Source organism: Gossypium hirsutum, chromosome A10 (genome assembly GCF_007990345.1).
Source record: "Gossypium hirsutum isolate 1008001.06 chromosome A10, Gossypium_hirsutum_v2.1, whole genome shotgun sequence".
In the NCBI taxonomy this organism is placed as follows: domain Eukaryota; kingdom Viridiplantae; phylum Streptophyta; class Magnoliopsida; order Malvales; family Malvaceae; genus Gossypium; species Gossypium hirsutum.
In genome coordinates, this window is record NC_053433.1 from 72,865,033 (window position 1) to 72,876,996 (window position 11,964).

Consider the following 11,964-nt stretch of genomic DNA (forward strand, 5'->3'; position numbering starts at 1 on the left):
ATGAGCTAAATGTGTTGTTATAGATCAAGAAAGGTGTGGAATCGACCTCGAACGGGGGAAGGAAAAGATTTTGGACTAAATTGCAAAATTTCTATATTTTGCACCGAGGTAAGTTTGTATGTAAATAATACATTGTCTTTATTTACGTTTTTATATTTCAGCATATTTTGAATCATAATCGACTATTGGAAGAATGGAAATATGTATTAGAAAGTGAAATACTTCCTGGTTGAACCTTCGGAATCGAAAGATATAGATGGTATGTAGCTAGGTCACATGTATGGTGCTAAGTGCACATCATGTGTACAAGAGAGCTACAAGATACTATGTGGCAGCTAGGTTACATGTGTGATACGGGATGTATACCATGTAGACAAGAGAGCTACGGGATAAATGTAGCTAGGTCGCATGTGTGGTTCCAAGTGAAGGACACCATGTAGACAAGAGAGCTACGAGATAAAGTGGCTAGGTCACATGGGTGGTACTAAGTGTTCATGTTCACCATGTGTACAAGAGAGCCGAACTATGTGATGGGTGGAACTACATGCTGAAACCACCAAGCATCGGGGACTCGATCCGAAGTGTTCAACGGGAAAATTGACTAAATGAAATTATGTATGACCTTGTAATGATAAGTGTAAGAATACACATGTGTAACGTATGAGTAATAAACTCGATATGTGATTGGAGGTTAGAAAAATTGTTAAGGATAAGCAATGAATGCAACCAAAGTGTGAATGATCAAAATTGATAATAAAACTGTTTGGACAGTCACAGTGACGTGAATTTGAAAAATCACCAAAAGTAGTAGGAATTTAATTAGAGGCTGAATGAGTTATGAAATTAAATCTTAATGAGTCTAGTTTCATGTAAAAGAAATAGGGAAAGTAAAGGAATCTTATATTTTGAGATATTTATATTTTTGTGATACTTGTTCAGAATGACTACGTGATCCCCTGTTCTGAATTTGAAAAATCATTAAAAATTTTAAAAAAAATAATTAATAAATATAGTTTATATTCCTAGATTCCTTATTGAGTCTAGTTTTATAATGAAACAAATTTAATGTCTATTTGACTTTTTTACAGGGATAAAATCAATTTGTAGTGAACAGAGGTCAGATTAGTCGAGCTGTATGACAGGGGAAACTTTAACTAATAAACTGTACTAATTAGCTGAACCAAAAATTCTAGAAAAATTTTAGTAAGAAATAATATGAGTCTAGTTTTACAAAAATTTTACGGATTTAAGTTTTGAGTTTCGTAACTCGAGTTATGATTTATTCAGTGAACATGACGCAGGAGGGATAGCCTGATCAAATTGGAGTAAATAGTGAAATTAAAAATAGATATAATTGAGTTATTTTGTAAACATATTAGATTCCTTATTTATTATTTATATACTTACTTACTAAGCTATAAGCTTACTGTCTTTTCTCTCTTTTGTCTTATAGTGTCATCCAGCTAGCACAGGAGTTAGAGATCGTTGAAGATCTGCCCGCACTATCAATACTTTTGGTATTTGAACTAAACATTTTGAATTATGGCATGTATAGTAAGCTTAGTTATTTTGTTATGTGTCATAATTTCCTAGGTTTAAAATATTGGTTACAGTATTTGACCGATTATTTTGTACAAAGCCATTGAAGTTGGCTAATATTGTTAAAAGCATATGTTATAATGATTCATGATCTAATTGGATGCCATATTTTTGTCTCGGTTTTATTTAATGGCATGTGTTATGTTCTGGTAATGCCTCGTACTCTGTTTCGGTGTTGAATGCGGGTAAGGGGTGTTATATATAGTGTCGCCAAGCTAGCTCGAAGATCAGAGGATGTCAGAGTTTTCGATCACACTATTAATTGGAAAAATTGGGTATAGTTAGATTCAACATTTTTAATATGACATGTATACGGACTTGGTCTTTTTGTTATGTGTCATATTGACTAGCCAAATGTGTTGGCTTATGATGATGTTATGATTCACTTTGTATATGGCCATGAGAGGTGGATCATATTTATTATTTGGGTTGTAACCCTAATCAATTATGCATGCATGCAAATGTGTTTTACCTTGTTGGGGCTGCTTGATGGATGTTTGATGTGGCTTGTGATTGTTTATGATAATGAGTGTGATGGGTGGAATTTTATTAATGTGTATAGGATAGCGAAGATGATTATTCATGAAATTAGTGTGGAATATCTTGGGTAAACCTACTAACTTGAATATGTTATACGTTGACTATTAAAAACATAAAATGTCTATGCTTCATATGATGGAAGTGCTATGTTGTATACCATGAAGTGGGTTTAAGTGTGTGAGTGCTTAAGGGTGGCAAATGGCTTGGAAAATAGCCTAGAAATTGTCTACACAGTTAGACACAGGGGCATGTGTCTAGGCCATGTGTGACACACGGTCTTCCCCATGGGCGTGTGATACCGGCCGTGTGTCCCCTACACCCTAATTAATGTAGAATAGAATACCCAGTAGTAAACACACGGGTAGAGACACAACCGTATGTCTCAGCCGTGTGGAGAATACGGCCTTAGGGCATGGGCGTGTACCCAGGCCATGTGAAGTCTACACTTAAATTTGAGAATTTAATTCATCATACGGCCTAAGCACACGGGCGTGTGCTGTGGCCGTGTGACCTCATTTTGCTAATGACTTCATAGTTAGAGAGTTACACAGGTTGAGGACACGAGCGTGTCCCAAGCTACAAGAACGTGTGTGACCACACGGCCTACCCATATAGGCTTGTGACTCTCTAAAACAATAAAATTTTCTAAGTGTCGAAAAGGTTTTGAAAGTTCTTGGTTTAGTCCCGAACTGCTTCCGATGTATGGTTTGAGCCTCGTAGGCCCTTATAAGGGACAATTTGCATGTGATAGAAAAGTTTTAAATTTGTATGAAATTTTATGGCCTGGTATTCTCTGTTTGCTTGTGTTTAAATTCGGTAAATCCTCGTATCTTGTCCCGCCGTCGGACACAGGTAAGGGGTGTTACACCTACTCACACGAGTGTGGGTTGAGATGTTAGGCTACGTAATGCTGCTCACCCTAGCTATTGAGAATCCACAACAAATGAAGGACCTCAGCCATCATTCCGACATCCAAGACCAACACCTGAAACTATAAATAACCCCCTCATGACATGTCATTTGTATCCTAAGTATTCACAAGGTTCAAACAGGACACATTTCATATTCGAATCCTTTAACTTTGTTTCCATTATACCATTTCAAACCTACATTCATGTATTTCACATTTTCTAAACATAGTATTTAACTTAAATATCATCACAACTTAGGCCAACTCATCACATACCAATTTCAAGCAGTTAAACTCAATCACAACATAAATAGATATGTATTAAATCACAAAAAAACATCAAATAACTAATTTAATCAATTTAAGAACTTACCTAATCAAAAATAGTTACGAACACAACACTAATGATTTCTCCACTAACTTTCCTTTGTCGCAATTAAAGTCAGGTTGATTCGTTTCTTGATCTAAATATGATAATTTTCTTCAATTAATCAATGCAAATATCATAAAGTATTGAAATTCATATATTTGACCTCAATCATTATTTTACTCTATTACGCTTCACTTTTACTTTTTATTTAACTTAGTCCCTAAACCCGAAACTTTCAAATTTAACAAAATTAAACTTAAACTTAGCTGGTCGAATTTCATATACTCCCTGTACAACCCATATATTTTAAAATTTTACAATAATTTCATGAAATTTTACTTTTTAATAATTTAGTCTTTAAACTTAGAACTAATGAAAATCACTTTACAAAATAGTCCTATTTAACTACCAAGCTTAATAATCTATCATCAAACTTTAAATACATCACAAATTCATCAATGGCATAAATCAAAACATTTAATAGTTTTAGGAATTAGTCCCTGGATTAGTAGACTAAGCTACAACGACCTTAAAAACATAAAAATTATTGAAAATGGACTAGGAAAACATACCATGTAACACCCCTTACTGGAATGACAGAAAAATGTGCAAGTGTACACAATCGCAACAAGTAATAAAGTGACAAGTAAATGTCGAGTTATCGTACCCACAGGGACTGTAAAGAATTATTTGTGAAATTAATTGTAAAACACTTTGGTGAAGTAAAAATAATTTGGTTGTAGAAGATGGGCAAAAACTATTTAAAAACGAAGTAAATGATTTAAATAAAACAAAAGAGTTCTAGTGCACGATTTCAAATAAGATTTAATCAATGTAACATACTTTTGTTGGATTAATTATATTTCTTGATCTCAGAATTATTAAACTCATGTTTATACTGTTAAGAATAAATTCATAGCAACCTGGTAATTTGCTAACTTATGAACAAATTTACATACAAAAATCCATTCATCTCTTGACATATCTCTATGTCAATTCAATCGACTAAACAGATTCTAGCAAGCAAAACATGCTATTGCACATACATACTCATTAAATTGAACCAATCTATTGCATACCCCTATGTCAATTCAAATGATTAATTAAATCTAATAAGCATATAAAGACTTTGTGAAGTAACAAGGCATCCCTACCTTGAAACAATTTAATCACAATAATCTTGCAAGTTATGCAAGGCAATAATATCGTCAGATACATTGCTAATTTACCCTTCAGCTACCTTAGAAGAATAAACATGCACTGATTAAGTACTGTGTCAATTAATTACAATTTCAATCCGTTTAAATAGTTAATTCATTAGTTACCTCACAGTCGTAACGCAAGAATAACTTAGGCATGATTTTACTTAACCAAGCAATTTACCGAGGCCTATAACAACATAAAATCATTTTAACAATTCAAGCAGGTAGAATATAATCAACCCAACACAAACATAATTTAAGCTGAAATGATTAAAATAACCAGTTCAATAGCATAAGTATTCATAAACATGTTCGTCAAAACAACAACAAAAATTAAAGAGTTAGGGAACAAGAAGCAAATCTAGTGTTTCTCCGTGGCTTGACTAGTTGCTCCGTTCCTCGTTCTTCATTGGCCTTGGCTTATCAAGGTGGCTTATGAACACCTAATTGCTGCTCCAAATGGCTGATGGAAGCCTCTTTCTCAAGAGGAGAAATCGACACTTGAACAAGAGGGAAATTGGATGGAAAAATGAGAGAAAAGTGAGAGAGGGAATGAGAGAATGATGTGAAGTGAGGGATGCTTTGAATGATCATCAAGGGTTGGATTTTATAGCTGAATATGGCAGCTAAAAATATCAAAAAGAATCAGCCTAAGAGACTTCCCTTGGCCGGCCACACACATGGCAAAGTTGAGAGTTTCAACTTTGTTATTTTAGGCTTGGGGCAATTTCATAAAGCCACAATTAAAGGAGGGGTTTGAATGCATTTTGAAAGTTCTTCAAAAACCTTTTGCAAGCATTTTTAATTAGCTAAAATTATGATTTGGGTCAGCCTATGGACGGTTCTGGGCTACCTATTTAGTGCCTGGTTCGGTTCATTCAATATGGTTCAACCAGTGTGGTTCAACTGGACCCTTTCTCCATAATTAATTAAAATAATTTATTTAACCCAAATTAAATGGGGAATAAATTAAAATTAATTAAATTATGAATTAAAACACATTTCTGGTCTGTCTTAGGATGGAAATTAATGTGCCTCGATACTTCAAATTGCTTTTCGATTTTGTGCTTTCAGCAGTTTTAGCCAAGCCAATTTTCTCCCTTTGCCGAATCTGTCGAAAAATAGTCAAAATTAACCAAAATTAAGTATAAAATTAATTAAATTCACCATGTTCATATTTTAACACAATTTAATTATTTTATAAAATTTAATTATTTTTCGACAATAATTTAACCAGATTTGCATGAATTTAAGTAAAAATGGGTATGAAATAGTATATAAATTTTTGTGTTTCCACACCCCCAAACTTAATTCATTGCTCGTCCCAAGTAATGCACAAATTTTGAAAAGAATTTCTTGGAAACACCTTTGAAAAATTCCCTCAGAACAACATTTTTCTCAAATTATGGATGTAAAATACTTATGCTCAAAGACAAGAAATCTGATAGTTATGCTAACTTAAGTATACATACTGTTCAAATTAAATTCAACAACTTAATATAATAGCAAAATTTAGACTAAACGCTTTTGTAACAAAGACATGTTAAGCCTTACCAATGTAATTTTATTCCCTTTATTCAAGACTAAGCTACAATCATTAAGTTTAACTTATGTCTTCATATGTTGTACGTAGCAATTTCTCTCCACTAATGTAGGTAGCATGAGGACTTTGAATCATTAGGTCTTTAACAAGGTTGTAGCGTGGCTAGGCTAGAGGTAGGTAAAAGATAGATAAACTTAGGCTTTTAAACCTAGACTTAGCTTGCATCGGACCTTCAAAATAATTACCTTTAATACATCAACTTTCTTTCCTTTCACATGCTCTCTTGTACATCTTATTTTAAGAACTCATGCTCTCTTTTTTTAACACGAGCGTTTTACTGAATGTACTATGATTTTGAAGCATTTGATATTTCTTTTCAACTCCCCCAAACTTATTTTCAAAGAATACTTTGAATAGTGCTGAGTCTAGTGTTTGGGAAAATTTTAAGATAGTTAAGAGCGAAGTGATGGATAAATTTGCAAGGGTTCAAATAAAATTAGTCCATATAGTCTCAAAGTTGGGTTTCAAAGGATAAAAATTTCATCATGGTTGGCTTGAAAGGCTCAAACGATCCAAACAGTAGTTGCCTAAATCATTTCCAATGTTCCATGCTCCCTAGGATTTCGCCTCAAGAAACTACTAAGTCAACTTTAGAGACTTAAACTTTCATGCATACCTAACTTTCCTAAAGAACTAAAAAATTTTATGGTACGAATTTGCATGCTTTATTAAAAATACATTCATATCATTATTAAGCTAACATAATAATTTGTTGAAAATAATAGAACTTTATTCATACTGAAATTGAGCATACTTAACAAAATTCAATTTTTTGAACAAAATAAATCCTAATCATAATTAAAAGAAAAAATTTATTCTGAGTGGAAATAATTCAAATTTTCGGTCTCCCCAACTTAAAATGAACAATGTTCTCATTGTTTAAAGTGAACAAATACTATACACCAAGTAGGATTTTAGAAAAGAGGAGGTGAGTCAATTTGATTGCTTAAGTACCAAGCTCTTTCTAAATACTATACACTTTATACTTTTTGACTTGCTCACATTTTATTAGTGATTTTCCTCACTTGTTTTATTATGCAAAAATAAATAAATAAATAAATAAAAGATTCCTAATTAAATTTAATCCTAAAAATAGTCTAAGAAAAAAAATAAAGTAAAGTCAAGATCCCCTTTATTTATTTGCAGATTCTTCCGAATTCGACTCGTCTTTTGCTCCATCATCTTGTTTTTGCATGAATCACTTCACTCCCTCTTCGATAGTGGACTCCATGGTTCAAATATGAAATTTGGAAACTTAGGCACAAATATAAACGGGTTATGAAATATATATTTTAAATGCATATCTGATTGAGTCATCCTGTATTTTTGAGTATCTCCAGCAATCTTGTTGCTGCAACTACATGTGTTGTAGCATAGCCATTATACCAATCTGTTCACTTCGTGGAATGGTGCTAGTTAAAGGACCTCAGAGTCGAACTTAGGAAATCTGTTAAGCGTAGTTTCAGTTTTGGGCAGGTGGTTGAGTAGCTGAGGGTAAGGTTTTAAGTTGAAGAGGGTGGCGATTTAAGGATAGTTTAGGTGCGGTTAAGGGGTTAAGTGAGATGCACTATTGGGCTACTTGGGAGTGGTGGTGGAGCAAGGTAAGGGCTGTAGGTTTGTGCGGAAAAGGGTTGAATATTTCTCTTCTTAGTGTGTCTTAAGCCCAATGGCAGCTCCTTTTGGATCCTAGGCTCCTATACTGAAAATAAACTAAAAAAACACTCAAAGAAATTAATGCTTGGTTTAAACGTTGGCCCTTTATTTAACAAAACAAATACTTAAATTCTTTGGGCTGCTTAGAAAAAATTTTTTTAAAAAAAATTACATTAAATTAAACTCCCAAGAAAGACTGGAGAGGTCACGGATGGTCCCGCTTAAGTCCCAATCTCCTAGACAGAGTTTTAATTAATGTAATGAACTAAATAAAATTTTATCTAAGTCTACCGTTTTATTCAAATGAGAAAAAAAACTAAAATATAAAATAATGGTAGAGAAAGTGAAGAGAACTCCCTCTATTTATTAGGATCATCATTGACATGGTGGTGTCAAATGGCCATTTGTCATACCAACCATAATCATCTAGGAAGTAATCATATTCTTTCCCAGCAAATCTGTCCAACATGTTATTAGAGAAAGAAAACCCGGAATGACCTTTCCTGGTGGTCTGTTTAACTTCCTGTATTCCTACAAATCTCCAACCGTGACTCGAATATGTGAAATAATCAATCCAGTACCCTTCTTGTGACTTTCCAAAATCACAAGTGCCTCTTCTTCTTGATCTTTGGTGAACTCAACTGAAATAATGACAGAAAATTCGAAGGCAGACCCAAATAGTCATATTTCAAATGAGGAGACAAAATCTTCAGTTCCAATTTAGCTGGCTCTTCAATCAACGACTTTGGTTGCGTATACTCCCGAGATGATAACCTAATGATTCGAGTGGAACTTCTTGAGTGAATTCCTTCGAATTAGCTTCTAACAAGCTAAGCATTCATTGTCTTCATCATCAGTTGGTGAATCCTCTAGTAAAATGTGTTCTAATGGATCATCTAAAGAAATGAGCTCTAATTCTGTAGAAGCCAGTAATTCCATCTTCATAATAGCAGAGCAGTCTTCAACTATATCTTGGGATTTAGCAGCATCAAATTCATTAAAAGTCACCTTTTCATCAAAATTCTTTCAACTGAGTATCTTGTTGCCGGCTTCTAGAATCGTTGAGGATATGGCAATGGTGGAATCTTAGCTTTAACCAGACAACTCTTCTATGGAAATTTCTCTGCATCTGACAAGGGTGTTAGATAATCAGAACTAACTGGTTTAGAGTTTACCTCATAAAGGATCACTGAATCTAACTTTTGTGATACAGGAGTTCAACACTTCGTTGAACTTCCTCTTTGTCTTGAGCTAGAACAAGCTCATCTTGAACCTCTACCACATTGGCTTCCAATGTTTTCCACTTGGCAAAGAGACTGTTTTATAACGTTCTTTGCCCAAATTTTTGAATTTTCTGTGTCGTTTGGCCAAATACTTGGGTTTATTTCGGAAGTTCATTGGTTAGCTGACCCATTTGATTCTCTAGATTTCTTAAAGTGGTATCATTCTTCGCTATGTATACCTTTAGTAGATTCTCAGATCACTTGAAGATTCAGTTGGTGAGGGTTGTTGCACTTGTTGAGAATATTATGATGGATAATTTGGTTGAAATGGCATAACATAGTCGCTATGGTCCGCCCATTGATTACTCAATGCAGAAATTGGATGATTCTGCCATGAAGATTTGTAAAAATTTGATTCGGATAATCCAATACTGATTTCCCATGTAATAATTGACTCTTGATTCAATGGACAACTTTCAAGAAAAGGCCATCTTCACAGTATTCACAAGAAATATTCTCGAACTGGTTCAATTATTGACCTGTTAGATTACCATTGAAACTATTAATAGTTATGTTCTTAAGCATAGAAGACATAGAGGATACCCGGGCAGCCAAAGAAGCAAGTGTGTTCACTTTATGTACTCCTGCTGCTCGCTTTTCGAGGCTGCTCAGTTGGTCGGCCACTGATAGTTATTGCTGGTAATTCTTTCTATAATCCCGTAAGCATCATTATAAGACTTAAAAAGAATGGCTCCATTTGCCGAAGCATCCACCATTATTCTAGTATGAATATTAAGACCAATATAGAAAGTCTCCATTTAAACGCAGCAAGGAATATCGTGATGAGGGCACTTTTGTAGTAACTCTTGAACCGTCCCATGCCTCATATAAGATTCTTCATCAAGTTGTGAAATGAAGTGATTCATTTTGGATCTTGGCAGTTAAAGATAGAGGGAAATATTTCATTAAGAAACGTTCAACCAACTCTTGCCATGTAGTTATGGAACTAGACGGTAGGGAGTTCAACCATGCTTGTGCTCTATCTCTTAAGGAGTATGGAAATAATCTCAGTCTCAAGGCGTCCTCAGTCACCCCGACTAGTTTAAATAAGTCACTCACTTCCATGAATAGCAAGATGAAGATGTGGATCTTCAGTATGAATCCCACTAAATTGACCCATATTTTGCAACATTTGGAACATGACTGGCTTCAGCTTGAATTGTTGTGCCTCAATTCGGGTCTTTAATACTTGGATTGAGCTCGTTGAATAGAGGAATGGCATATTGTGACAGCCTAAATTGACCCTAGTCGGGAAGTGGTTTCGGGACCGCTAAGCCGAGTCACCGAAGTATTTGGATGTGATAATTATTGTCTAGAATATGTGAATATGAATGTGTGAAAGTTTAAACTTCGATTAGTCGATGCATGTGAACTAGTTAATAGGACTTATGTGTGACACTTTTGAAATGCGATAGGTTAATTTATAAGGACCTATTAAGCATGTAGTGAAAATATTGGCTTTGCATGTCAAATACTCCTTTTGTATGCATAGTGGCTGGCCATGATGGAGCATATATTAGACTATGTGGTAATTTCCATGAAGTGGTCATTATTTAAGTAAAAGATAATAAAGAAATACTAAGGATACAAAAGAAAAAAAAAGAAAGGGAGGCTATCACTTGTCTTCTGGCCGATTGTAGAGAGGAAGATAGAGGTAGCATCGGTCACTTGAAGCTTGAGAAGTTAGTAAAATTTTGTTATTTTGAAATTTTAAGCTAGTTTAAGTCATTTAGCTAGCCCATATTAGCCCATTTGAAAACTTGGAATTTTGATGGATGGATGGAGCATTCGGCTATGGTTATAAAGAAGGAATTGATTATTTCTTTAAGTTTTGATGAAGAATGTGTTGAGTAAATTAGGGGTTGAACACTTAAGGATTCGGCATTGTTCATGATTTTTTTAGAAGGTGAGTTTGAATGATATGAGTAATGTCATGTATGGGTTTCGGCTTTGATAAGTAAAATATAAGGTAATTGAAATGAATAATTGGAGGCTTAATCATCAAGAGGTTCGGCTATGGACTATAAGTGTTAGCTAATTCGGCACAAGAGTATAAATTTAATTATTTATAATTGAAGCTTGAAGAATAGGTTGTGGATCATAAATGTGGTTAAATCTTTAGCTTGTTAATTTGGACATTCCTATTTCATACATAGATACAAGGTATGAAGGTTACTATTATAAAGTTATTTTCATGGTAATTGGCATTGGATGGATAATGTATTAATACATCATTGGGTATTGTTAATTTAGGTATAGTTTGTTATTTTGAGTATAGGCAGTGTTTTAAATTGCTTTGATTATACATGTTTATATTGAAATATTAAGGCTATGTTAGCCAATTGAGGGTTTCGGCCAAGATATTCAAATAGATTGGTGTGAATGTTTGAGTGATGAATTTGACTCTTGTGTCAAGTTGGGATGATATGTGTATTTATATAAAACTAAGTGCTGCTAAATAAATTCGATTATGCATGGTATTGAGCTAGTATCATGTTCGTTGGTACATGAGTAGAGCATATGTTTGATGTTTAATATCTAGTTAATAACATCTTTTGTACTTAGTTGTATGGTATACATGTATTAAATCGAATCGCTAAATTGATAAGTTATTTAATAAAATCTACTTGTTGAATCAAGCTCAAGAGCCAAGAGGGTCAAAATCTGATAAAGGAAAGGAAAAGTGATCGAGTAGTCTATCCACAACTATTCAAAGTATCCGAGGTAAGTCTTCGAGTAATGACCCTACTTGAATTATATTGAAATGATTAGTCATACTATGACGGATAGTCGAATGTACATAA

The 11,964-nt window shown here is 33.9% G+C and overlaps 1 pseudogene; it reads left to right on the forward strand.

The window, feature by feature from the left end:
* The first annotated feature begins 9,934 nt into the window (after window positions 1-9,934).
* On the forward strand, window positions 9,935-10,035 carry LOC121209281 (uncharacterized; annotated as a pseudogene).
* Window positions 10,036-11,964: the final 1,929 nt, after the last annotated feature.